Genomic DNA, 25,768 nt, shown 5'->3' with positions numbered 1-25,768 from the left:
TCTTTGGGGAATTTTTCTTTAGCTTGGCAGAATAGAAGTTATATATACATGCTTTGTAGGCGAGGGAAAGAAACATATACCCAATCATAATCTTACTCTTCGGTTAGAAAAATAAATTATCACAAAGACTTATTGCCAATCATTATAAATACCCATTAGCTTCACTATGACATTAGTACTGTGATTGCAAATGTTGGTAAATATGAACCGAACTGTTTCTCCCAGGACCTACCACTCAAACCTATACTTGTCTGTTAACAAAAACCTTGCACGTGTTTTCTCCATAAATGTCTCAAGAGCACTGTGACCTAGATACAGCTCTTTCCATTTTACAGATGAAGAAAAAGACGCTCAGAGTATTAAAGACCACATAGGTAGTAAGAACACAGATTTCTGGCCTTGTGTTCTGATATATGCCATTGTCTTTCACCCCTTTATAACTTCTGCACATGGTATACACAAGGGCCACTGCACTCATTATAACACAGCCCTTAACACTGTTCTACATGTTTCGTATCCAGCTCAGGGCTTGACACTTACAGATGAAAATAGCAAAGAGTCTGTGATTGAATGTGGATGGATGTCTCCCCCTCCATCCTGACCACACTTAGGTGATAATCTCCTTGGTGCCTGACACCAGCTCTTCTACGTCCTTTGTAACTCAGTCTTGGGCACATAACAAGCTCACTCTGTACTTGAATAAATTAATGATTTTCAGGAAAGCAAGAGATTCCATCCCCATCTCCTTGTATGTACGCTTTGGAGGTTATGCTGCAAAAAAATGAGTTGTCCACAGCCATCTGGGGAACTCAGCTGCACTTGACCTCTGGGGTCGGTTCATTTCTCCCCCCTCCTTTCCTCCCCAGGGAATTAATCTCAGAAGGATTTCAAGCCACAACAGGAGCAAAGCTGGGTAAGGATGGGGCAAGATTATTCCAGGCTGGTAGCAAATGATGAGAAAGCTCTGTGTTATCTGTCTCTGATCTCTGGCTCCCATCAGCCACTTTGCAAAGCTGGCTCCATCCAAGGCATTTGGATAAGTGTCCCATGTTTCGAGGCAAATAAATGGTATGTGTTTGCAGATCTCTTTAGAGCATTTTTTGATGGTTTTACAAGTTCCCACCAGAGTCTATTCCTGTGGAGCTGCCCTGAGGTCCAGGCACTACCCTCCCCCAGACAAACGTGACTCTGGAGCAGTGAGTTTCCATTCGGAGGTTCACAGTGTGTTTGTCTTGGCCATTACCGATGCTCTGAGATTGGCCATTGCAACAACACAGGTCCCATCCGTGCTGCGTGCTTAGAAAACAGCTGAAAAAACGGCTTAGGGAGCTGGTGGAACCTACCTTTCTGCCTCTACTCTGAAATAAAGTGCGTCATTTTGAAACAAAATGGGGCTATACTGACATCCCTTATGGGGAAAATTATAGGAAAGAAAAGTGTAACATTACTAGAATATATTGGAATTTTGATGGCTGCTTGTTCATTATATGGTGGTCACTAATGTTTCTTTCTCCCCCCAACATCTAACATTGCAACAGCTGCATGTCAGAGACTATGGTTCATTCTCTGAAAACAAAATAGTTAAATTTGTTTAAAAAAAAAAAAAGTTTTACTCATCTCTAAGGAACCCTAGAATTTTATAGCAAAATATATCACATGTGAGGATACTTTAGAAGTTTGCAGTTAGTAATCTCTCCTCTCCAACTCAGCATTTCACAGTTTTCGGGCATTCATTAAGTAGAATCACATCAAGAGAATATTAAGAGTTTCAAGTGACCTATTGATGAAAAGAAAACCATACAAAACCAACTGAAAACTGCAGGAAACATTTAAACTAGCCTGATGGAAAATGTTCAGACATCAATATCTTTCCCATTAACGAGCAAAAACTCAGTTTTAAAGCTCAGGGTTTCCAGCCACTCACAATGTCAATAACAACAAAACCAGATCGCTTGGAAAAAAACCTTATAAAAATGCACAGGAGATACATGTATATCTCAGTAAATATCTATGACATAACTGAGTTGTATAAATTGAGAGATAAAATGTTTCTGGATGGGAAGATTGAGAAGATTGAAGTATTGTAAAAAACGGCAGTTCTTCCCCCCAAAGAACTGAGATGCTTTAAAATCCCAAAGACAATTTTAATGTGTTTTATTATTATTATTATTATTATTATTTTAGCTTGAAAAAGTTAACAAAGTTTATCTGGAAGATAAATTGAATGAATAACAATAATCAGTGATGGGAATACTGAAGGTGTCTTCTATAGAAGATCTTTTCTATAATTTAGAGCAGCATTATAGAGATACAAGACAGAAAAAATAAGCAGAAGAGAGCTGAGAACCCAGAAACAGATCTCAGTATACATTAGAAATATATATTTTACAAAAATGGCATCACAAATCAATAATGATGGGTATTTTGTTTTTTAAATAATGGTGCTGGGAACATTTCTTGACATTTTGGAAAAAGTAATATTGGCTTCTTAGTTCATATGCCTAATAAATTCCATATGAGTTAAATAATAATATATAGAAAATAACCTATTAAAAATAATAATAATAACATTTATCAAAAGTATGTCCTCTCAGTAAGGAGAGTGTCAAGGCATCAAAGCAATGGGAAAAAAATGAAAGAAAAATATCTGTCTATTTAAACTTTGAACACCTTCGTAGGTTAAACTCCTTAAAATAAAAAGGCCAAAAATAAGCTGGGAAAAAAATCACTGGCACAAGTTACCAGCTTCCTAAAATGTACCGGCTCAGCCTTGCTCTCTGTTCCGGCAGAAAACAGGCTATTTCTGTGTTGGTGTGGGCTGTTCTGTTCCCGTCTCTGCTTCCAAGATCGCTGTGTTCACCGGCCAGAGGCACATTCGGAGCCCTTGTGTGGAAATCCCACCATGTACTTACTGAACATCTATGTTAAATATATAAATATTTCCATGCTTAAGGATCTCATCATGGTAAGTATATTTTTAGAATACACTTTAGAATGTAGTTTAGGCCTCAGTCTTTAAATCTGTAAATGTGGTATGATCCCTTTAGGAGAAGCCAGTTCATAAAATTCTCAGGGAGCCAAAACTAGAATTTAAAGAAATGAATTTAAACTTCGAGTGGATATTCAATGAGAGCAAAGAAGAATTTAACCGAGAAGGGGATACCACTCCCTTGACAGAACAAGAGGCCCCTGAATACACATCAGTGACAAGCAGATAAGTGAGGGCAGGAATTCCCTAACTCCTTCAGTACCTGGCAGGCATGACTTACCTAGCATACCAAAAAACCTCGTAAATTAATCATCTATTCAGTTCCAATATAAAACTGAGATCAACATTACTTACAGAAAATATCTGTTAAATGCATGCAATGTAAAATCTTAGCCACGTGCATACACCTATGTTAAAAAAAAAAAAAAAAAAAAAAAACTAATTCATTTGCAACTTCTGCTTCTGACCAAATTGAAGTAACAGAGACCAGACTTACCCTTCTATCTGAAACCATCATAAAAACCAAATAAAATACATCAAACAGTAGTTTTCATGACACTGGAAATTGGCAATGAAAACAGAAGTCCTGCAAGACTGGAAACAGAAAAGGGGAGCCCTGTGATCACTCCAGCTTACTGCCATGGGAGTGCCCAGGCCACGGTGCAGGGACCGGAATCCAGGTGACGCCCAGTGGAGTCCCTGAGTACAGAGAGCTCGACTGAATAAACAGAGATGAGAACGTGGGAGACCAAAGCGCCTAGAGTTTGCAGAATAAAGTCCTATAGAGGAGAGAGAATCCCTGAGATCTGTGGAAGGCCCCCTCAAGAATTTGGCAGAGCACTGAAGAGCAATAGAAACTGTCTGAAATAAAATACAAAAAAAGATAAAGAACTTTTAAAAAATGACTAAATCATCAACAAACTATGGAATAACCTCAAACAACCTAATATATGTATAGTTGAGGACTTGAAGAAGAGTAGAGAGGAGGACAACAGAAAAATTATTCTAGAGAAGTAGTAGATAAATTTGTTCTAAATTTGGTGAAAAGTGTAAACCCACAGATCCAAGATACTTATGTAACTCTGAGCACAAGAAACATAAAAAACTCGCACAAAGTTACCTCATAATCAAATTTCACTAGCCAATAAGTGAGTTTATCAATGTTGCAAGATACAGGATAAATATGCAAAATAATGTTTATATACCAGCAATAATCAACAATTAAAATTAACCATCATTAAAAATAGCACCCCAAATAACAAATACTTAGGGAAAAATTTGACAAAAGGCATGCAAATCCTCTATATTGAAAACTTATAAAAGACTGATGAGAGAAATTAAAGACCTAAATAAATAGAGAGATAGATCATCTTCATCCATTAGAAGACTCAATATTGTTACAATATTAATTCTTGCTAAATTGATCTACAGATTCAACACAATCTCTGAGAAAGTTATCTGTAGAATTCTACAAGCAAATTCTAATAGTCATATGGAATGCGAAGGGCCTAAAATATAACAAAGTTGGAAAACTAACACTGTTTGACTTTAATGTTTATTATAAAGCTACAGTAATCAAGGCAATATGGTATTGGCAATAAATACAATCAAATAGATCAATGGAAGAGTATAAAGCCCAGAAATAGACCTGTGCATATATGAGCCACTGATTTTGACAAAAGTGTAAAGGCATTTCAGTGGAGAAACACAACCTTTTCAACCAATGATGTTGGAACAATTGGATATATTCATATGCCAAGAAATTAACTTTGATACATACCTCACACCAGATATAAAAATTAGCTCAAAATGAATCATACATTCAATGTATATATTTTCACATAGTATATAGATATATATGACCAAAACCTAAAATTTCAAAACTTATAAAAAGAATCATAACAGAAAATCTTTGTAATCTTGTGTTGAGCATATTTCTTAGATATGACATCAAAATCACTATCTATAAAAGAGCAAATTGATAAATTCAACTTTATCAAAAATTAAAATTTCTGTTCTTTGAAAGGTAATACTAAGAAAATGAAAAGATAAGCCATAGACTGGGAGAAAGTATTTGTAAATCGTAGCTGACTTGTATCCAGAATATGCAAAGAACCCTCAAAACTCAACAACAAGACAGCAAGCAATAAAAGATGGGCAAAATATTTCAACAATTCACAAAAGAAGGTAGGTGGATGGCAAATAAATAAAAAGATGTGCAAGATTAAATTGTACATTTTAATCATGTACAGTTTGTTATATGTCAATTATGCCTCAAAAAGCATTTATAGAAATGCAAATTTAAAAGACAATGAGACACTACACACAAGTAGGTATACTTGAATACTGATATTAAAAAGACTGACCACACCAAGTGTTGGAGACAGTGTGGAGGAACGGAACTCTTGCTCACTATTGGTGGGAATGTAAAGTAGTATACAACTACTTTGGAAAACAGTGTGGCTGCTTCTTAAAAGGTGAAACATTTACCTACCAGATGATCCAGACATCCCTCTTTCAAGTATTTCCCCAGAAGAAATGAAAGCTGAAAGCACATGTCCACACAAAGACTCGTACACAACTGTTCATAGCTTCTTTACTAGTAATAGCTCCAAACTAGAAATAACCCAAATGTCCATCAACAGATGAGTGGGTAAATGTATAATGCTACTCAGCAGTGAAAAAGAATGAACTGCTGATATAGACACCATAGATGCTTTTCAAAATAATCGTGTGGAGTGAACTAAGCTGGAAAAAGTACATCATGTATGATTTCTTTTATATGAAACTAGAAAAATCTCACTAATCCATAGTGACAGCATATCAGTAGCTGTGTTTGGCAAGGGGTGGGGAGGCCAAGAGGGATGATTGCAAGTGACATATGAGGAAGTTTGGGGCGATGTCGGATATTTTCATCATCTTGACTATGGTAACAGTTTCGTGGGTGCATACATGTCAAAATGTCAAATTTTACACTTAACATACGTGCAGTTTAGCATATACCATTTACGTCTCAAAAAGGTGTTTTAAAAAAGCTTTCTTATCAATTACAAGTGTGACAACCCGCCTCTAAGGTTGCAGGGTTTTTGCAGGGTGGGCAGGGTGGCTTAAGCCAAGGGTTGAGTTATTTATCAATGTTAGGGACCGTCATTTCAATGTAAGACAATTTTTATACCAAAATACGGAACGTGGATAAGGTCCTGGAAAATATTCATTCGTGAAGATATTACAACATTCATGAGGGCCTGAGAGGGGCTAGACCTTCCCCTGGGCAATGAGGACCCAAACCCACATCCTTGGAAACCTACACTGTAATGCAGGAGATTAAAAATAAACACAATAACTATGTAAAGTATGCTTTAATGAACGAATTCTAAAAAAACATACAAACAAGGGCAGTGTGTTGGGGGTGAGGAGATGCTGTAACTTCAGATAAAAGAGCTGAGGTATCCCTGTGAAGGTAAGCACTGTGAAGTCCTGAAGGAGGGGTGGGGTTCTGCGTGGGAGAGGCCGCTGTGTGCATGGGGGTGGGTGAGTTGGGGAGAGTGCGTGGGGGTGGGGTGGGGAAGGGGGAAAGCCTGCAGGACTTACTCTAGGGTAGGAAAAAGCCACTGAGGAAGAATGGGATCCCTTTATTTGCTGGATGGGAAAGAGACTGTAAAGGGCCCAGGAACCAGGGAGGCCAGGTGAGGGCGCCTTGCACTCACCCTGGTGAGAGGCCATGATGGCTTGGACAGGACAGTGGCAGTGAGGACGGTGAAAGTGTCCAATTCTGCATATTTGGTAAAGGTGGAGCTCATGGGTCGCCTGTGTGCTCTAGAGGAAAGAGGTCAAGATTGACATCAAGGTTTTTGGCCTGAGGGACTGGAAGAATGGAATTGCTATTAAGGCCGAGTTCAAGTGTCTCGGCTTGCAAGCTTGCATTAAAATTCCTTTCAGGAAGTGGAAAAATCTGAGCTAGTTTTTTGGTTTTTTTTTAAGCTGGTAATAAAAGTATTTCAAAGTTAAAAATAAAACTAGCTCATTTGCTACTTGATTAGTTACCTGCTTGATAATTGGGAGCAGTCAAGTCTGAGAAGAAAAATTGCTAGAGAAAAAGTTTAAAATTGAGATGTTGTTATCTGGTCATTAACACAGAGGTGGGTGAGAGAGTCTGATTTTAGCTGCAGCTAAAATGGATCCAGTCTGGGCAAAATCAGTGCTTTGTTGGAGGATACTTTGAGAATCTCTGCATCGTATCATTTAATATTCATTCACTCGTGGCTTCACCCATGTAAAAGTGAAAAAGCAGAGCTGCAAAGAAAAATAAGCTCCACCGTCTGCGCCCCCACACGAGAGGGGACGTGGAGGTAGGAGCAGAGGCCTTGAAAGGGGGAGAAGGAGAAAAAACATGACCCCTCAGAGGCAGGAGCTGCTGCTTCTCATGTCGGCAGAGGCTGGGGGTGTGGGGGTGCATGGAGGGCAAAGAGGTGCCACCTGCCTGCCCCTCCTTTGACATGCATGGAATTCAACCTCGGGATGGGGATCGTGTGTATGCATGCACACTGGGAGATGAGTGAGGGGCAACCTGGAGCCCAAATGGGGAACAGACACCCAGACTGAAGTCTGCACAGCCCAGAGGACAGGACCTGAGGTTTTAGGTGAACGTCCCCAGACTTGCCACAGCTGACCACCACAGCCCCAGGGAGCCCAGGCAGGGCGTTTTTCTAATCACGCTGTCCAATATAGTAGTCGCTAACCGCTCATGGCTGTGTAACTTTAGTTAAAAGGAAGTCAAATTTAAAGTGCAGTCGCTCTTGCCTCATTTTCAAAGCTCCATAGCCACATGTGGCCACTTGCTACCATGTCGGGCCCACCCAGACTACTTCAGTCATTGCAGAAAGTTCTAGCAGACAGCATCTATAGACTTCTGCTGCCAGCTCTGCCAGGGCAGAGAAGACCAGCTGCTCCATTCCACACGTACTGAAGTGACCTCGGTGAGATCGGATCAGGTGCTCTCCAAGCCAAGACACACCATCATGATGGAGGCACAGAGAGAATTCCAGAGTATCAAAGAGATGGCAGTCGGGTCCCATCATCCTCACAGAATTACATTCACAGGGGTCCTGTCTATGAGGCCCTGGAAAACACATCATCTTGCCAAAAGGTTTGCATCTTTCAAATCTTAACGCACCAAGAAGCTTTTAGAACAAAGTATATTCCTATTTCTATACTACGCCTTCACCATGAGTTAGATAAATGGCATGCCAAATGGAAAGTCTGTATGGTGTGATGGGACATGGAATGGCAGCACTGGCTCTTCAGGAAATCTGTGACGTGACCTTGAGTGGGTCGCTTGTGCCATTGGTTCTGTCAACCATGAGACAAAGCAGCTGGATCACAACCTTGGGAACCTATGCCTGTCAGAGCTAACCAGGTTTTCAGAAGCCAAATGACTGCCTCTGCTGGCCAGATTCTCAGGAGGAAATGCTCAGTGCTGTGAGTTTGCACAACCCTCAAAAGCAGTGGGAAACCACAGTTCGGGAGAGCTGTGGGGAAACGAGGCCCCAGCTGCTGAGCTACTCACCCAAGCTCACAACCGTCAGAGCGTGGCTGGAACCCAGATGTTTACATTCACTTCCATCAGGGCCCTCACTGCGGTCCCATGCTGCCATCTTAGACACTGCACTGCACATGACAGCAGGCCAGGAAACAGGCCTGTGTCCCTGTCCCCATCGGGCTCCATCACAGCACGATTCTGGGTCCAGTGCAGAAGATGGAGTGAACCAGGGGAAAGGGACGGGTGTGCTGTGGGGCCTCCAGCAGGCCTGACCATGCAGCATTCACCTGATTTGTTTCCACCCTCCAGCCTTCAAATTGACTATGGATATTTCTGGGTTTTGCACAAAGCCAGCAACAAATTCATCATCTGGGGGCAATGAGGACATCTGACAACACGGAGGCACAGTTCCTCTTACTGGCAGAGCGGAGCGTAAGCCAGTAGGGTGCTGAGCCCCGGATGGCGTCAGCAGCATTCCTGAGCTATCTCCCGCAGCTGGAGGTCACTTCAACAAAGGGCAAGGAGAAGCACTCGCTGTGACCACTGGCACTGGCTGGGGCTGGCGGGAGGATTTGCCCTGTCAGATGGATCCTCGGGAGTGCTGAGAAACACTTGTGAATTTCGTCACTGGCACACTGACATAAATTGGAGTGGAGATGGAATGTCACTGGTCGTTTGCTGGCTCAGGTGATCTTTGCCAACCACAAAATCTGGTGGCCTCAATGACAACAGCACTGCAGTGTCAGAATCCAAGCCAGGCCTGCCAAGCGAGCCTGAGCAACCTGTAAGGGAATGCGCTTCCTGCCAGCTAGGTAGGGAGGGCGAGTTCACAGTGGTACAGTCCCTGAGGAAGAACATTCTGGAGTCTGGTTTCACTCACCGTTTGCTGTCTCTTTTACTTATTTATCTACATGGTGAATAAGAGGAGAATGACAGCACCGCAGGGTTTCAAAAATGTGAATTATCTGGGTTTTTTTCCCCAGGTGTCTGAATGCACCAATCAGAAGAAAGGACGCCAGATAAAACCAAATGTTTTCATGAAGTGAACTTTAACTTTGCATAGATTATACCCAATTATCCAACAAACCAAAGCAGCTGTGTACAGATTTATTTACTATCTGGCAAGCATATGGTCACCCAGTCCCCAGTACCATGGAAAAGGATCAAATGTACCAATATCCTCTGGGGCTGGTTCAAGGCATTTGTTATTTCACAAGTAAAGGAGATGGAAGGAGAAACAGATGCTTTCCCAAAAAGAAAGTGTGAGTTTGGGAGGAACATTTTCGTTGCTTACAATCGGCTCCATGAGTATCGTTGGTTCTGAAATCAATTGGAGACAACCCCACCAGGACAAGCTTGCTGAGCCTAAGGTTTTCAACAGAACCTACATTATTTTAGGGTCTGAGCCCAAGGCTCTGGCGTCGATAAAACCACGTGGTTAACTAATACTGGCCAGGAGATTTTGTTGCAGTTTCTGTGAAAAGAGCGGAGAAGAGCAGCAACCAATGCAGGATGATATACCAGGGACTTCTCGAACTAGCTTGTGATCCAGCTGCTTTGTCTCATGGTTGACGGAACCAATGGAACAAGTGACCCACTACTCAAGGTCACGCCACAAATTTCCTGAAGAGCCAGTGCTGCCATTCCATGTCCCATCACACCATACAGACTTTCCATTTGGCATGCCATTTATCTAACTCATGGTGAAGGCGTAGTAATCTGAGGCCCATCACAGACCTCGCTGAGCCTCCATTTTTCATCTCTGAAATAAAGGGTCTGCACCAGTAGTTCTCATCTGGGGACATTCAGCATTGTCTGGGACATTTTGTCATAACTCAGGGAGCAGGGATATTACTGGCATCTAGTGGGTAGAGACCTGGCTGCAGCTGGGTTGAGGGACCCTGTTTTCAACTAGATTGGACTAGATTTTCAACCAGGAAATATCCAGCCCACACACCCGACAGTTCTGCAGATACTGTTTCAATATCTTCCTTCTGTTGAGCTCTTATTTTTAAATTGTCCCAAATTATTTATCTTGATATAAATAATAATTTTTATATTTTACCAAAAATATGTGGACAATAAGCACTTTTTAATATTTAAAACAACAAGAACAGAATAAAGCTTGCTAAGTCTTTGGGAAGAGCAAATCTTCATAAATGTGTACCATGGCAGCTGGGAATGACTCAAAAGTCTTCCAGGGAAAAATATATACCCCAGCAATAAAATTCATCTTCTGGGAGGCTCTTTTAATAGTTGTTTGAATGGTGCTGAAAGAAACGTGAAGCTTGTGAAAATCCTAGACTGTGGGAAGCAGGTCGGCTGGGACTTTCGTGTCTAACTGTGCTTGTTGGGCCTATCCACAGATTTGAAAAATAAAATACAACTAAAAATGTTTTCCCCACAAAAATGCCCTGTCACATTCATCTTTTCCAATAGATGCTTTGTTTAGAAAACATGCATTCTCTTCACTGACCCCCACCTTTCCCCGAAAGCCTCAGCCAGATGTCCCCGGCTCCTGGAGCTTCTACAGAACCTCGTGATACTTACAGCTTTGAACTTCTTGTATTTTATTACAAATGCTGTTTCTTTGGTCTGCCTGGCCCTCTGGACTCTAAGTTTCCTGAGGAAAAAGGCTGTGCCTTGTGATTTCTCACCCTCAGCACCTTGCCACAGCGAACATACAATAGGCACATCCTAAATATTAGTTGACACTGATCAATATGGCAGACAGCAAATCTCACTGGTCCTCGCACAAGGAATGCTGGGTAGAATCACTGTTAGATAGAGACCCGAGCTCAGAAGCGAGAAAGGGTATAACTAGGCACTAGAGTCATAGCAGGAAATGGAAATCAGAGGGGTGCCTCGTAAGTTTCAACATGACTTGAGCCCACGGAGTGTCATGAACCCCTTGGCACTGAGGTTTCATGCCCAAGGAAGAGCAGGCATGGATCCAAGCCTGTATGTGATGAGCAGCTGAAACTGAGCTCCCAAAATAAAACTAAGGGTCAGAGATAATCCACCCCAGAAATACAGAAATGAGAGAATCTGAAAAATATTTTAAATGAGTATGTTTTAAAAATTTGACAGCATAAAGGAAGTATCTGAATGTGTAATGCAAAAATACAAAATTTTGTTAAAGAGAGCAAGGAAAAGGCTTCAAATAGAAATTCAGCCATTAAAATAAAATGCCATAGACAAGTTCAACTACAGGCTAAACACAGCAGAAGAGAAAATTAATGAGTTGGAGATGCATGTGAGAATATAACATAAACTTCATCACAGAGAAATTAAGAGATGGAAAAACATAGACAAAATGTTAAAAAAAAATGGAGAAAAGGATGAAAAGCATTAACTTATTTATAAAAAGATTCCAGTTGAGAGAATGGGGCATAAATAATATTTGAAGGAAAAACAGATAATTTTCCAGAATACACACCCTTACCAGACTTCTCCCTTTACATTGATGGAGCTGCTTTTCTCTAATTAACCAGGTAAATTTGATTGCTAATTGCATTATTACAATCTCAGAGACCTGAAGTCTAAGGGAGAGTTTCCTCCATGCAAATTCTCTCTTCTCTGAGCTCTTTATTTTGTCTGATGAGACCTGAAGACCACACCCTCAAACATAATAGCATATGTTATCATTTCCTGTGACTGTTTCCCCCGTAACACTATTTTGTCTCCCCAGCCACTGCTGTTTTGGCTTCTTTGCATATGGTAGCTAAAGCTTATTCTAACAAATGGCTAGCATGTGAGAGAATGAATAGACAGACAGACAAATGGCTAGAACATATATGAAGACAGAACTCTGACTGTAGCAATCAGTCCAGAAAGCCAAATAAAAAGCCCTGTAGCAATCAATCCAGAATGGCCAGGACTTGATTAATAACTGACAGCATCCCTAATTTTTGTCCCTGCTTCCAACTCAGGACCAATCAGAGAAAGTGCACCCCTAACCAATCACATGATACCCCACCTCCAGTCAGCTACCTCCAGCTTCCCCAAGCCAACGACCTCCATCAGGTCACCCCTGGAGCCGCCCCTTTCTTCACTGAGGAGCTCTCCCCTCCTCTGCCCACCTTTGCGTCTCTGCCAAATGCAAACAATGAAGGCTGACTCCCTTGCTACAGCAAACTCTGAATAAATACCGTAGCTGTTTCTTATTTGGGTAGTTCTTGTTCATTTCCACACTTGCTTTTATCACACATTAATTCTTTCCTCAAAAATTATTTCACCCTCCAAAATTAATATAAAAAAAGAGGTAAAAATCTTTTTTTTAATTCTTAGTTGTACACTCTTTTCTTCACTGTGTATTCCTTTCTTGCTTTGCTCTGGGTAAATGGACATGACTTGTCAGTCCTCTCATTTACTTCACATCCTATGAAAACTATGACCTTAGGCTGCCTGTTCTTTCTATTCCTGCATCAAAGGAACCTACACTATGATATTTGATCTTGAGGAATTCCCAAATGTAAACAAAACACTTTGATCATTTGCCATCATCTCTCATGTCAACCAGAAGACTGCAAGTCTTTTCTTAGTCTTCTTTCTACTTGAATTTGTCTTTCTTAGGAAAATGAAGTTTCTGGAGGAATTGTGTCAGTGACACGCTTGGTAATTTTTTCAATTAATTAATGAGGGTGGTAATCCAAGGAAATGAAGAGGATGTAGGTAGCTGTTGGTCACACAAACCAGCTGGGCTCTGACGTATACTAAAGGGGAAGTTTGAGACACTATAATGATAGATCTAGAGCAGAAGAAGCATCATGAGAGTCTTGGTCTGGGCATGACATAAACGACTTGGATTTGCCACCTAGCAAGTTACTAAGTCCTTAATTTACGATGTTTAAAGGGACCCTACAGTTTTAGTTCATTCTCTGACTAGTTTAAAGTGACAGGGCAAGTTATAGCCCATCCAGGACAAAGTACAGGTTCTTGTCTACTCCGGTACTTGTTCCATTGTATACACGGTCCTTTCAGCAACAAAACTGGCTACAGGCCTTTAGATCCCTAATTTGGGGCTCAGTGAACCACATATATAACTTTAAAATCCAGTGGAAGTTGGTTTTATTGCCCAAACTTTATAATGAATTATTCTGATACCTGATTTGATATTTCCCCCCCTCAAACAGCCATTCACACCATGGGCTGATAAATTGGTATTTACATGGTAAATGAGTAGCTGAGTCATTTGGAATTTTCTAAGTGATAGGAGTTAAGATTTAGTTCTGCTGCAAGGTAAAACTGATCCAAAATAACTGTGGATTCAGTTGGCATTAGTTACTGTCTCATGGAACAGCCTGAAGGTTCCAGCCCAGAACCTGGCGTAGGCTCTGTGCCGTGGAGCCTCAGGGAACTTGTTTGTCTCCTTCTGGTTCACAGGTCAGGTATCCCTAACCTTTAATTTCATGGTTCACATTGGAGACAAGGGCATCAGAATGCTGCAGGCAGAGAAAGCAAGAGGAGACAAAGAAGAAAGTGGCAAAAGGAATACGCAAGTTGTCTTTTAAGAAAGGTTTTCAGAAGCTGGCACGTGATGCTTTCCAATTGATCTCATTGGCCAGATTTAGTCACAGGGCCACACTTAGCTGAAAGAGCAGCTGGATGGCCACATGCTCATCTGAAAGTTAACGGCTCTATTGCTATCAAAGATGAGAAGGGCACCGAGGGACCACCTGAGGCTCTGTCTCACCGCATAGCATAAGAGTCCTGTGCTTTCACTTGCATAAATGTTTCTGTAAAGACCTTTTTCTCAAAATCTTTTTTTTCATTTACACATTCTTGTGTAAATTTCAGGTTGTGTTTTAAAACAAAAGTGTATCTGAAAGGAAGAGCACCATGGTCATGCAGAGGGCACTGGGCTGGAAATAGGGAGACCCACAGATATGGGGGCTTTCCAATGGGGTGGCTTTGTGTTTGAGTTCTTTGGAATTCATCTTTTTTACTTAGTCAGCCAGCCAGCCAGTCAGTCAATAAACCCTTACTGAGCTCTTACTTATGGCCCCTGGGTTAGGTGCATGATCTCACATAAAGATACAGCATTTTGTAAAAGTCACTCACTGATTTTGCGATAAAATCATCACATTAGATCTATGAATTTGTAGAATTTTTTTGGAGAGTACAGTGAACATAAGACTGCGAGATTAGCAAGAACACAAAATAGCAAAGTAAAAAATACACAGAGAAATTTTGAAAATGTTGTGAATAAAATTTGGGAAATGCTGGAATGTTAAAGTGCTTTGAAATAAGCCATTTACACTTTCAGAATCTACCATTGTGAAACAGTTAGGCAAATGGATTCAGGAAAAGTGTGAGTGCCATCAAAATATTTAAGTTCTTCAACAAACGTCAACAGATCCTATGTTTTTTATTTTTCTTATTCTCAAGGTTTGTTGTGGTTTCATTCAACACTTCCTAATAAGATATGCCATCTCTCCCCAAAACTATTGTGGTCTTGTAACTCTCAACCTAATTCTACAAGATTGGCTACTTCAAATGAGTGTGGAATACTCATGTGGACCATTAAGTTCACAGACTCATCCTAGAAGAAGTGCTACACACCTCATTGCTGAGTATCACTATGGTCACCTCCGAAGTCCTCCACTTGGGAAGATATGCACTAATGCCAGCACCTCATCTAACTTTCAAAGCAGTTTTGGAACTCTTTTTCTGGAAGGGCCATCAGAGCTGTCGTCGTATTACCCTTGATGTCCTGACTGTCATCAAAATGTCTTCCTTTCAGTATTTCCTTTATCTTCGGGTAAAGAAAGAAATAATTGGGGGCCAGATCAGGTGAGTAGGGAGAGTGTTCCAGTACAGTTATTGGTTTACTGGCTAAAAACTCCCTCACAGACAGTGCCGTGTGAGCTGGTGCATTGTCGTGATGCAACAGCCATGAATTGTTGGTAAAAAGTTCAGGTCGTCTAACTTTATCATGCAGCCTTTTCAGCACTTCCAAACAGTAAATTTGGTTAACTGTTTGTCCAGTTGATACAAATTTGTGATGAATAATCCCTGTGATATCAAAAAAGTTTAGCAACATTGTTACACCATGTGTGTGAATTTAATTGTCAGATCGTGTGTGTATTAGAATGGTCCTCCCTCCACACTGTATGAGAAGTTCTTTCCTTAAAATAAAATTCAAACTTATCATCTGGACTGGTTTGGTACAACGGAAGGAAGGCAATCTGCTTTCAGGCATCCTTGTGTCAGGTAAACTTCAACTAACCTGAGGGGCAGTATCTGAGGTTGTGTCGTGCCTTTTCAGTGTGTCAGGTATTTACTGCTAACATCACCCTGCCGTAATACGTGGCTGCAGAACCTCCCCTGCTTTGCTGATGGGTTGCCTGCTTCTGCCCTGTCATCCTGGTGCCTGGCTTGTCATTGGGTAGGATTCATAGTTCTAACAGCCCACCTGAACCACTCCCTGTCCTCCGGTGCGGGGAGCTGAGAAAGTTAGTCTGGGCACAGCTGGCCTCCCTCGGTGCTGCCAGAAGATAGTGATGATATTTACTTACACTACAAAGGAACCTGATAAAAAATTAAGAAATACTTCCGGCATTAATCAAAATGCCTCATCCGATTACATGGATTAAATGATCAGGCAGCACTGGATGGGACCAGCCTCTTGTCACACTTCTGAATAGGTGAGCACCTGCCACAGGTGCAGTGACGAGGGCACGAGGCCAGATCCAAATTGTAAGGCAGCTCCTTCGCTACGTCCCCCGCTCTCTGCAGTTTCTCCCCTCCAGTTGCTCAATGCCTGTGGGGCTTTGCTGCAGACACAGTCAAGTTTGTCACCCAAGGAGGATGGATTTCTGGCAGCCGTGCTGTGGCTTTTGCTCCTGTGCCAGCGAGTCGATGGAAAAGTATAGAATGACAAGGTAAATCAAGTGCTGTAAACGATCTCAGCTTCTCCTTATCTGATCGCTTTTGTCAATCATTCCCTGTGGATTTCAACAGCATTTCTCCTTGGCAAGCGACACTCTTCTTGCCTCTCACCTGGTGCCTTCTTGCTCACAGCATGGAGACCTGGTATCTCAAAATGGACCGTATCAGTGAGTTAAATTCAGAGTGTGGGAGTTCATAAAATTTCTTAGTAAGAGGCACTCAGGAGTACCTCTGGGTCCCTGGGAGAGGGGGCAGGTTTTATGACCGTAGTCACTTTTTAATTCACACACCCCCATGGCACTTCCGGTGAATGACAGGAAGCAGGGGAAGTTCAGGGAACCCTTCCCTCAGGGTCTGACTTATCCTTAACTGGCTGGTGCACAGGAAGCCCCTAACATGCTCTGATCCTCAGTGAACTCATCTGTGAAATGGGAGCACTATATCTACCCCCACAGGACGTTCTGTGGATCATGGAGAAACAGCTCCTCACAGGTGGCCTGGACCACAGCACATGCTTAGCAGATGTGAGCTTCCTTCTTTCCTCCCCTACTCCCATCATGCTCTCTGCCACAGGCAGTGGCACTCTGCCTGTCCTCCTCTGGATTTGTCCATTGATGCTTAGAGTCAGAGAAGAGTCTGAAGGTGGAGGTCATGGTGCTAAGACCAAAGCCATAGATGGTCATGTTTAACTCCTACGAGAAACCTGCCACAGTCTCCCCAAGTCAGCCATGGCGATGCTACTAAGTCTTCAACATGTGATAGATGTTACCCTAGAGAGGAAGGAGCCTTATTCTGGGAGTTCTGGAGGGGAGAACCAGGCCAGTAGGTAGAGATTGCACAGGGACAAGCACTAGAGTTATATAAGATGGAATTTTTCCACTAATTAGAAATGTCAGGAAGTAAAGCTGGCAGCCTCCAAGGTTGAGTGGCTATGTGTTGAAGATCTCGTTTCAGGATGCATACATTTGACAAAGGTTAGCCTAGGTGACAGCGGGTCCTTGCTGATTGTTCCCAACTGGGAAATAACATCCATGGTGCTCAGCACACTTGTTCAGATGACTAAATCATACTGCAGACTGTTTGCAGTGTTTGCAGACAAATATTTTTAAAGCAATGTTACGGTTTATGGAGTTCTGGGGTTCTTTTCAGATACGAGATAATGATACTTTGAGGCTAACAAGAGACTGACCAAAAAACTTAAAAGGAAAGAGATGTCCATTGGAATCACTGAAAAGCTCCAACTTATTCCTGGGATTCTAGAGGAAACAGGCTTTTGTTGGGGCTTTTGCTGTCTGCACCACTGGTATTTCTGGCTTGTCACTTCCCCAGCACTGAGCCTGGTTCTGTGAGGCAGGAAGAAAACCCCCACTATGTCACTCTTTGGGGTGCCTGGCCAGTTTGTCTTGTTTCCGCTGTTCAGTTGTCTTATGATTATTTTATATACAGTATCCAGAGTGTTGTAGTCAATGGGAAAAATAAGGAAAAGTATATCTACCCCATTTTCCTGGAAGCAGAAGTTACTTGACATTGTCTTATCTTTTTGCTGGTTGGGATTATTTATTTTCCTCTATTTTATTAATGATTTTTCATTTTTATTTGGAAAATATCCCTGCATCTAGAGAGCTCCTGGAGTTTCAGGAGCCTCTGGGACAACTTAAGCATACCAACATTTGCATTATAGGGGTACCGGAAGGAGAAGAGAGAGAGCAAGGAATTGAAAATATATTTGAAGAAATAATGACAGAAAACTTTCCTAACCTGGTAAAGGAAATAGATATACAAGCCCAGGAAGTGCAGAGAGTCCAAAACAAGATGAACCCAAATGGGCTCACACCAAGGCACATCATAATTAAAATGCCAAAGGTTAAAAACAAAGAGAGAATCTTAAAAAACAGCAAGAGAAAAGCAGTTATAGTTAACTACAAGGGAAATCCCATAAAACTATCAGCTGATTTCTCAACAGAAACTTTGCAGACCAGAAGGAATTGGCACAAAACATTCAACATGATGAAAAGTAAGGACCTACAACCAAGATTACTCTACCCAGCAAAGCTATCATTTAGAATCAAAGGACAGATAAAAAAGCTTCCCAGTCAAGAAAAACTAAAGCAGTTCATCACCACCAAACCAGTATTACAGGGAAGCTTAGAGGAACTTCTTTAAGATGAAAAAAAATTAAAAATATGAATAAAATGGCAAAAACTACATACCTATCAACAATTACTTTCAATGTAAATGGATTAAATGCTCCAATCAAAAGATAGGGGCGATGAATGAATAAAAAAACAAGACCCTTACATATGCTGCTTACAAGAGATTCACTTCAAATCGAAAGACACACACAGACTGAAAGTAAAGAAATGGAAAAAGACATTTCATGAAAATGGAAAAAAACAAACAAAAAACCTGGGGTAGCAATACGTCTATCAAACAAAACAGACTTTAAAACAAAGACTATAACAAGAGACAAAGAAGGACCCAGTAAGTCCCACTTCTGGGTGTTTATCCAAACAAATCCAAAATGCTACTTAGAGGGGACGTGTGCGTCCACGTGTTCATTAAAGCATTATTTACAATAGCCAAGATATTAAGGCAGCCTGGGTGTCCCTGAAGGGATGAGTGGACAAAGAAGAGGTGGTACACATATACAATGGAATATTACTCAGCTGTGAAAAAAAGAAAAACAAAATCTTGCCATCTGCCACAACATGGATGGACCTAGAGGGTGTTTTGCTGAGTGTAATAAGTCAGATAGCAAAAGACAAATGTCATATTATTTCACTTATAAGGGGAATCTAAAGAACAAAATAAATAAATAAATAAAACAGAAACAAACTCACAGTTACAGAGAACATTTTGATGGTTGCCAGATGGGTTGGGGATAGGTCAAAAAGGGAAGGGATTAAAAAGTACAAATTTGTTGTTACACAGTAGTCATAGGGATGTAAGGTAGAGTATAAAGAATATTATAGTCAATAATATTGTAATAACTATGTATGGTGTCAGATGGGTACTAGGTGTATTGGGGTGACAGATGGGAAGGGAATTTTGGGCAGGGTAAAAATGGTGACGGAGTTAAGAAATACAAATTGGTAGCTACAAAATAGTCATGGAGATGTAAAGTATAGGGAATATAATAAATAATGTGGTAATAACTATGTATTGTGCCAGGTGGGTACTAGTCGGGGGGTTCATTTCCTAGGTTGTGTAGATGTTTGACCACTGTGCTTACACCTGAAACTAATTTAAAAAAATATTGAATGTCAACTCTAATGGAAAAATTAAAAAGGAGGTGAAAGATAAAGAAGAATAAGAGGTTCAAAGTTCTAGATATAAAACAAATAAGTCTTGGGGATGTAATGTACAGCATAGAAATATAGACAATAATATTGAGATAGTGTAGTACAGTATCAAAGGGTTGCAGGACTTATCATGGTGATCACTTCTTTAGCACAGGGAATATAATCAATGATGTGGTAATAACTCTGTAGAGTGCCAGGAGGGTACTGTTGAATAACTATGATGTACACCTGAAACTAATATAATATTGTATGTTAGCTATATTTTAATAAAAATCTTTAAAAAGGAGAGCACTCCTGAGCAAAGAACTGAAAAGCATCTCCAAATTCATGGCCACACGCATGTGTACCATGTGTGGCCATCATTATGGCCTCCTCTCTCTGTAAATCCTTTCTGTTATCCAAGATGGCTACAGAATGCACCCCAGTTTTCCAGGAGTCTGGCATTTCCAGCCTGTGAGGGGTTGTTACCTCAGAACCTGAGATCTCTGTTCACTGCCGCCTACCCTTGGCCTTTAGGCCAGTATAGCAGGTCCTAAAATAATGTCGTTTTGTTCAACGTTGTTTCATTATCACTTTGATGAGATGCTATAGGAATGTAACTCTGGTTTATATCAATTAGCTTATGGTAAAATTGGCTTCATTATATGTCATTTCACTTAAAGTTGCAGAACCTATCGAGGATGTGAAGTGAGGACTCCCTGTAGAACCAAAAATGTAATCCAGTTCTCATTCATTTTGTTTTCTCCTATTGCATAGTCAGTGGGTATAACTGCATGAATGCGCTTTGTAAATCAAACTTTGTGCCAGAAATGCACCCCTAAACTCTTGGTTCTATAGTCTGAACCCACTCACTTAGCAGACACAGGCAGAGTTCCTCCCATCCTGCCACCGCTGAGAAGAGCACCGCTATGAGCCAGGCCAAAGTGCAGCAGGGGCTGGTGGATCCCGATGGGCACCCTGCTTCTCACTTTTTTAAGAAAGCAAGAAGCTGCAGCTGCCAGAGGAAAAAGGACTCCACATGTCAGTACTCTTCAACCCAGGCTATTATACCCAAGAACTAGTCAACAGAAGAAAAAGAAGAAAGAAAAGTGGATTAAATTTCTGGTATTTTAATGGGCAGATCTATCAACAGGTTACCTCCCTTGTGTGGCATTTTCCCACCATAGTCAGGACCCCTTTGCCCATGAGGAAGATGGTTTGCCTGTTTCTCTTGCATTGGCATGTACCCAACACCATCCTAAAGAGGCACTCTGTCCCCAGAAAGAAATATCTAGGACAAAAAGACAGCAGAATGAGAACACGCCTGCCTGCACCACTTACACTTGACCTATATGCATAGAGAATCTTTTTCCTCACAAATGGGTCAAGGGAAGGACACTTCAGGGTTGAAAGGTGAGGACTGGCATTCTTTAAAAAGTAGAATTGTAGAATTAGAGAGATCCAAGATGGCAGAGTAGATAAACACTGCCTGCTTCCTTCTGTGAACACGTTAAGATTACAACTAAATTATAGAACAATTAACCTGGAGAACCATCTGAAGAGTAGCTGAACAGAAGTTTTATAACCAACAATATAAAGAAGAAGCCACATCGAGACTGGTAAGAGGGACAGAGACGCAAAACAGTCTGGCCCCAAACCTCTGTGTGGTGGTTGAGAATCAGGAGGAATACCTCAGCTATGGAGGTTCCCCCCAGAGGACCGAGGGACCCCATCCCCAGACCCGCCTCCCCAGCCCAGGGGACTGGTGCTGGAAACAAGGGCTCCCACAACATCTGGCTGTGAAAAATAGTGGGGATTCCGACCATCCGGTTGGGACAGAAGGCGGCGGGAAACCCAGACATCCTCTTAAAAAGCCCTTGCACAGTCTCACTCACTCGCAGGCACTCACCCTTGGCTCCCACGGAGGGACGATGACTCGGGAGGTGTCAGAAGCGTGCGGGGGACACACTGGTGTGTGTAGTTTCAGCTCAAGGGCCAGACGACAGTCACCGTTTTCCCTGTGTGGGGTCCCATGCAGCCGACAGGCAGCAGGTGGCTGCCATCTTTTCTGTGTTGAGCCCTCCCCCTACGCTTACGGCAAAATCTGCATCTGATTGACCTGATGAGCTCTGCTGAGACCACGCCCCACCCAATTCCCCCAACACGAGAGGCACTTTCTCCAAGAGCAGCCAGCCCCCCCGCCCCCCACATTGCACTCTATCTTGGAAAACTATCAGAGGACTGACAGCAACTGGCCTCTGTGTGCTCTGAGACTTTTGCTGAGTAGCTCCAGGCTCAGCACTGGCACCAAACCAGAATCTACCAAGATCACAACTCTTCTCACTCTAGTGACTCCCTGAGACCCTGCCTCACACATCTGCATACCACATGAGGCTTTATCACTGGCTGAACCTTAAGGGAGCCGGTAGGTGGCAGCAGGCCTCAGGGTGTCCTGGCTTTTTGCAGAGCTCTCCCTGGCCCAGTACTGGTGGCAGACATCCTTGGTTCACAGCATGGCCTCTCCCACGTACCTTCAGATCAGCGCAGGCAGCAAACAACCTCGGATCACTTGGTAGCCCCTACCAGGTAGTCCTGGTCAGTCACAAGATGTGGGTGACCTGGGCCTGCACCAGATCCCCTCCCAAGAGGCCCTAGAACCAATACACTTGGAGGTTGGCTTCAGACCATAGCAGAGCACGGCTCAATTAGCCCCACAAGGGTCATACAAAACGAGTAGTCTCAAGTGGCACCAGAACCCACGGGAGTGAATCCCACTCAGTGAGGTAAGCTCTCCACACAGCAGCCCCTAAACTGTTGACATGGCCAAATGCCATAGCCTATCAGCCTGAGGGTCAGTCTCACCCACTGATATGCCAATAGCAATCAAGGCACAACACAACAGCCTGGGAAGATGCCTGGGAAGATGTCATGATGGCAGAAATTGCTTTTAGTTTTAAAAAGTCAATGGATCAGTGCAAGAGCCAGGAGCCTTGAGGCTCCCGAAGGAGTTGCCACAGCCCCAGTGTGTGGTCAGCTTCTTGCTTTGTATCTGCTCCATAATGACATGAACAATGCAAATCATCTTTGGAAAACAATACCACCTGCTATAAAATCTGCAAATTGTGCTGGGGGGAATTTGGTCAGTCAAACAGCAAATCTGGAAGAGAGATTTCCCTGGACTCTATATGGCCATCAAAGCTCACCAATGGCCTGAGACAGTCCAGCCACCCATGGAAGTGCTGAGAGATACAGCAAGGAGGTAAGCATTTGCCCTGGCCTCTCAAGCTTACACCTCAGTCATCACCAACAATTTCTCAGCTTTAATGGGTTCCCTGTGGAAGAGTCTGTGAAAGTTATATTAGAGCAAGGATAGCAAGCTGACTCTACCACAGAATTCTTATGCCCAAAGAGCCAGTTGCAGGGGTCCTGGATGTTTCCTTTCACAGGTTTATTCCTTCATCAGAGCCTGTCACAGTTCCACCAATCCCCAATTAATAGCAGTTAGCCAGACTGACTGGTTATTTCCTCAAAAATTGACTTACCATTCTGAGTCCAAGACCCACCTTCAGCATCCTGTATACTGACAAAAAGAGAAATGTCAAATTCTTATTTTCAGTTTATTGGGTGGATTAAGCACCTCAGCATTCCTTACTGAGTATGTGATAAAATACATATATAATATAAGTACATTATGTATATTTTGTCCTTAAACATCATGCTGAATAGTTGTTGAAAGAATCCTCATTTTGTAATTGACGATTTGGATGGAGCCCATCAGTATTACGTCAGCTTGTATTTCCTCATGGCTCGTGAATGTGGCCCTCCTGCTCCAAGTAGCACCTCAACTGTCAGCTGTCTTTCTTGCCCAGGCACACAGCATACTCCAAACCCCTACCACTGATGGATAATTGTAGTGATTCATCTGGGGTGTGAGGGGGCTGTCCCTAGGGGCAGTATCTGAATGGTGGGGCATTCTGACTCACCTTCTTTGGAGGATATTCTCTTTTTTCCTCACCTCCTGAGAGCACTAATCCAGCATGCTGAAATACAGCTGAGCAGCAAAACAATCGTTTCCTTGGTAAACGAGTTTGTTAACTTTAGACTTTTTTCTGATGGTGTGAGTACATCCATTGCGGGCGGTGGAGGGCTTGCCATGAAAATACGACTTATTAGGGACGTTCATGAGGAGTATTAAGTTGTCATATTTCCTTTCAGAAGAAAGGAACGTACATATGGAATGCGTTATATTGGGAAAGAAGCTACCAAGATAAGGGATAAAGTTTGTGCAACTATCCTGCAGCCTGTTGGTGGCTCCTATCTATCCCTCAGGACAAGTTCTGCCTTTTGGAGAAATACTGAATAAGTCTTTCATTTTTTGGGGGATAATCCTCTGAATATTTGAAGCTGTTTATTGCATCTTCAGGTTAAAACATCCCCTAGTTCATTTATTTTGCATTTGTTCAATAAATATCTAATTGAATTCTTAAAAAACAAAATAAGGATAGTTTAAGAGACCTCTGGGACAATGTCAAGTGTAACAACATTCATATCATAGTGGTGTCAGAAGGAGAAGAGAGAAAGCAAGGGATTGAAAAACTATTTGAAGAAATAATGACTGAAAACTTCCCTAACCTGGTGAAGGAAATAGATGTACAAGCCCAGAAAATGCAGAAAGTCCCAAATAGGATGAACCCAAACAGGCCCACACCAAGACACATCATAATTAAAATGCCAAAGGTGAAAGGCAAAGAGACAATTTTAAAAGCAGCAAGAGAAAGGCAACTAGTAACTTTTAAGGGAGCTCCCAGAAGATTTTCAGCTGATTTCTCAACAGAAACTTTGCAGGCCAGAAGGGATTGCATGAAATATTCAACGTGATGAAAAGCAAGGACCTACAACAAGATTACTGTGCCCAGCAAGGCTATCATTTAAAATCAAAGGACAGATAAAGAGTTTCCCAGATAAGAAAAAGCTAAAGGCATTCATCACCACCAAACCAGTATTACAGGAATGTTAGAGGGACTTCTTTAAGACAAAAAGAAAGAAAGAAACAGAAAGAGATGAAAATAAAAATAATAAAACGGCAATAGCTACATATCTATCAACAACTCTCAATGTAAATGGGTTAAATGTTCCAATAAAAAGACTTAGGAGAGCTGAATGGATAAGAAAACAAAACCCTTACATATGCTGCATATAAGAAACTCACTTCAGATTGAAAGGCACACACAGATGGAAAGTAAAGAGTTGGAAAAAGATATTTCATGAAAATGGAAACAAACAAACAAAAAAGCTGGGATCACAATACTTATACCAGACAAAGTAGACTTTAAAACAAAGGCTATAACAAGAGACAGACTCAGTAATCCCACTTCTGGGTGGTTATCTGAAGAAACCCAAACTCTACTTTGAGGGGACATGTGCATCCATATGTTCATTGCAGCATTGTTTACAATGACCAAGATGTGGAGGCAGCCTGAGTGTCTGTCGATGGAAGAATGGATAAAGAGGAGGTGGTACATTCATACAATGGAATATTGTTCAGCCATAGAAGGGAATGGGTTCTGGCCATGTGTGGCAGCATAGATGGATCTGGAGGGTATTGTGCTGAGTGGAGTAAGTCAGACAGAGAAAGACAGATGCATTGTGATTTTACTTATATGTGGAATCTAAAGAGCAAAATAAACAAACAAAACAGACACAAACTCATAGATACAGAAAACATTTTGTTGGTTGCCAGATGGGAGGGGAACTGGGGTACGATTAAAAAAAGGAGAAGGGATTAAGAAGTACAAATTGGTTGTTACACAGTGGTCATGGGGATGTAGGGTATAGCATAAGGAATATAGTCAATAATATTGTAATAATATGTATAGTGTCAGGTGGGTACTAGATTTATCGGGGTGATAGATGAGAGGGTGTTGGGAGAACAGTGAAAAAGGTGAAGGGATTAAGAAGTACAGATTGGTAGTAACAAAATAGTCACAGGGATGTAAAGTAAAGCATAGGTAATATAGTCAATAATATGGTAATAACTATGTATAGTGTCAGATGGGTACTAGACTA

The 25,768-nt window shown here is 41.8% G+C and overlaps 1 pseudogene; it reads left to right on the top strand.

The window, feature by feature from the left end:
• Positions 1 to 22,630: 22,630 nt before the first annotated feature.
• LOC109456793 (COP9 signalosome complex subunit 8) lies at positions 22,631 to 23,239 on the top strand (annotated as a pseudogene).
• The last annotated feature ends 2,529 nt before the right edge of the window (positions 23,240 to 25,768 follow it).

Source organism: Rhinolophus sinicus, linkage group LG05 (assembly GCF_036562045.2).
Source record: "Rhinolophus sinicus isolate RSC01 linkage group LG05, ASM3656204v1, whole genome shotgun sequence".
In the NCBI taxonomy this organism is placed as follows: Eukaryota; Metazoa; Chordata; class Mammalia; order Chiroptera; family Rhinolophidae; genus Rhinolophus; species Rhinolophus sinicus.
This window is presented reverse-complemented; position numbering and strand designations above follow the sequence as displayed.